Genomic DNA, 3,361 nt, shown 5'->3' with positions numbered 1-3,361 from the left:
ATGAGTCTTTTTATAGTTTATATATGACATATTTGTTGTTGACGTTGTTAATAGTGTATATATGATATATCTCTTTTGACATTACTTTTTTTAGAATTATTTATTGTTAATTTGTTCTCTTCAGTTATTTATCTCCTTATTTCCTTTCCTCACTGGGCTATTTTTCCCTGTTGGAGCCCCTGGGCTTATAGCATCTTGCTTTTCCAATTAGGGTTGTAGCTTGGATAGTAATAATAATAATAATAATAATAATTAAATATACCAACGAAACACAAAATAAAAGAAAACACACTGACTTACATTAACAATAGGAAGAAGATTGTCCTAACCGTGTATACAAAATATGTTGTCAAGGTAGCCTGAGAGCGACTCTGCCCTCCTCAAAACATTACAAGCCAAAGTAAACTAAATGAGCGACAAGGATGACGAAAAGTAATAAAAATATAAGACAGGCAAGGATACAAAAGGGTCAAAACAGGAAAACAAGTGTTACAAACCTAGTGGTAAGAAGGAGTACCACTAAAAGAATAAATATATAAAAGTGACAATTACAGAGAACGGAGACATGGTATACATAATATCACAATATATATATATATATATATATATATATATATATATATATATATATATATATATATATATATATATATATATATATATATATGGTCAGTCTCTAGGGCATTGTCTTGCTTGCTAGGGCAATGTCACTGTCATTTGCCTCTGCCATTCATGAGCGGCCTTTAAACCTTTAAATGACACCTTCCCTCTTTTCCATGGGCTTTCTTCCATCGTCGGAAGCCATTCTTTATGAATGCTTCATCTGCATCTCGTTCTTTAGAATAATCTGTCCATTCATATTTGTCGAAACAAGCACCCACAAAAGAACGAGCGCGAGACTTTCCTTCGAAATGTTTAGAATACTCATTCAAGCGTAGCTGAAAAGGATTCTCAGAAGCAGATTGAGATATGTCAGCAGGTGCAGCATCTCCATTTTTCCGTTGCTTTGTTGCATGATTGTGTGATGAGCTTGGTCTCGCAGAATCGGTAGTATATTTTCATGATCAGAGTCTCTGATGTCTTGGGAGGTTTATCAGCTTCAATATCTTGGTTTGCTGCATCACATTCAATGCGCTTTTGAATAATCACAAATTTTTCCAGGCTTTTCTCTAGTTTGATAAAATTTACGTCAAATACATAAGGACGTCTTGAAAAAAACAATATAAAAATAAGATGTAATGATTTTAACGTGCACAGGAAAAGATGAAATTCACACATCACACAGGAAAGATAAAATGTGATAAAATTTGTCATCTGACAAATCTCTTAATAAAAGTTTGTTTGTTGTTTAATGTGTCGTTCATCTACGGAACTGCCTTATTTTTCTTTCCTATCAATCCGCAAAAGCAACGAATTAAAATTTTTATCAATTTTTCATTCCCAACAAGCTTGCAATCTGCAAATTGTTAAGTTAAAAATTATATAATAGACACTTTGATTCATTCTATTTTCTCATATTGTCCTTATAAATTCATTGAGGCCTGTTGCATAATTTCTGTGACCTTCCTCTTTGCATTTTACAAATTTCTGTTTGATACTCAGCTCAATCGGCTTACGTTTTTCTGCATGCGTCTCTGGCATTTTCACTTTCTAGAAGATCCAGACACTGCAACAGTATCTTAAAATGTGAAACACTATTGTCTTTTTTAACCAGAGACATTTTAGCCTACTATGAAAATGAGCATTTTACTTATATACTTTAACGTAGTGTTAATGCAACCTTTGTTCTTCATTATTGAGGAAGAAGTATTCTGCGTCTATACTTGCAATCCATTTCCAAGAAATATTATCTAAAATTTCCTACAATTTCTTAAAATGACCCAATATTAACTATTAAAAAATAGGATAAAAAAAAAACAGGGGGGTCCAGCCTAGGGGCCAGCTGAAAAACCGGGAGGGTCATGGCCCTCCAAGGCCACCCTCCCCCTCGTAATATCGCCACTGTCTACCTTTTCATCCAAAGAATTCGAGTAGATGAGTTGATGAAAGGACGTAAAATTTTCTTCGCTTAATGTTTGATTACATAATGTTGACCTTTAAGACCTTTGTATGATCGTCATTACAACCCAAGAATAACCAGTATAACAAGGGTATTACAATAACTTTGAATATTGTGAATTACCTCGATTATAGACAAGGGACTTAGAGCATCAATAGTTAGGTAACCGACCATCCCCCACTTCCAGCCTCCACGATCCAAAGGTCTCCTGACTCTGAAGTTGAGGGAGGCGAGAATGGAGAGTCGTGACTCGCCGCTCGCGAGACTGCGAAGCGCCAGTCTACCCGCATACGTCGTAGTGGTCGGATGTAGTGCAAGTCTCCCGCAAGAAAATTTGTACGCTAGACAACCAAGAACTCGACGTTGATGAAAGTTTCTCTAAATAATCTATTTGAATGATAATAGCCGTGAAAAGTTTAATTTATCGTAGTTCTTGAACTCAAGATGTTTAAGGACTTTTTCTTAACTATATCACAAACATAATGAAAATATTTTGTGAATGAACACATAGATGAATCCGTGATCAGTCTCGTGAAATTCTCCAAACATCAGTTTATTCAATGGAAATGAAAATTAGTTCTTTTATATAGCGAATGAGTTGATCTATTTGAACCCTCAATTTATATTTATCTCCGAAGAATCATTTCAACTGGTACGTTATCTCACTTATTTTCTAACTCAGTTCTGAAGGACTTTTTGGTTCTAAAACGCAAGGCCAATATAGAGGCCTTGCTAAAACGATGCCTTTTTTTATATTACATCAAATAAGTGGATGTGACATAACTATACATATGCAAGAAGTTGTGTATAAAAAAAGCAAAGATAATTTATATACGAAGGTAAAGAAAAGTCTTAAGGAAAGTTGGATATCTATTCCTTTTTTTTTATAACAAAAAATACAAAGTTCTTAAACTACTTTGAATCTCTCATGTTCGGTTATGGAAATTGAAACAAATCTTCGAGAAGCTGTGTTTTGTGAAAGTTCTCCAAACAATTTGTAACTCGATAGGCTATTGATATGAATTTTATGTAAACTTTGTAAAGATTTGAAAGTTTGGATAAATATTTTATACAACTGATTTGAAATTACAAGGAATATTCAAGTCTAATGTTATAACCATTAAGAATTTCGTGTAAGAGAGAAAGAGAGATAAGTGTTAAAAAATTTATTTTTCTTATTTGTATCTAAGTTTGCCATGACCAATAAAAGTCTCGAAAAAATTATATAGAACAATCTAGTGGTATATTAACATTGGGAAAGAACGGTGACTGAGGTTTTGTATAAACAAACACACACATTTA

At 33.5% G+C, this 3,361-nt stretch overlaps 1 protein-coding gene across 1 annotated transcript in view; it reads left to right on the top strand.

The window, feature by feature from the left end:
• The first annotated feature begins 2,354 nt into the window (after nucleotides 1-2,354).
• Nucleotides 2,355-3,361, top strand: part of LOC137648376 (hemicentin-1-like) — a 37,957-nt gene continuing 36,950 nt past the window's right edge. The window contains exon 1 of the mRNA XM_068381299.1: nucleotides 2,355-2,711. The gene's annotated coding sequence lies outside the window, so the exon portion shown is untranslated. The remainder of the gene's footprint in view (nucleotides 2,712-3,361) is intronic.

Source organism: Palaemon carinicauda, chromosome 10, assembly GCF_036898095.1.
Source record: "Palaemon carinicauda isolate YSFRI2023 chromosome 10, ASM3689809v2, whole genome shotgun sequence".
Taxonomy (NCBI): domain Eukaryota; kingdom Metazoa; phylum Arthropoda; class Malacostraca; order Decapoda; family Palaemonidae; genus Palaemon; species Palaemon carinicauda.
This window is presented reverse-complemented; position numbering and strand designations above follow the sequence as displayed.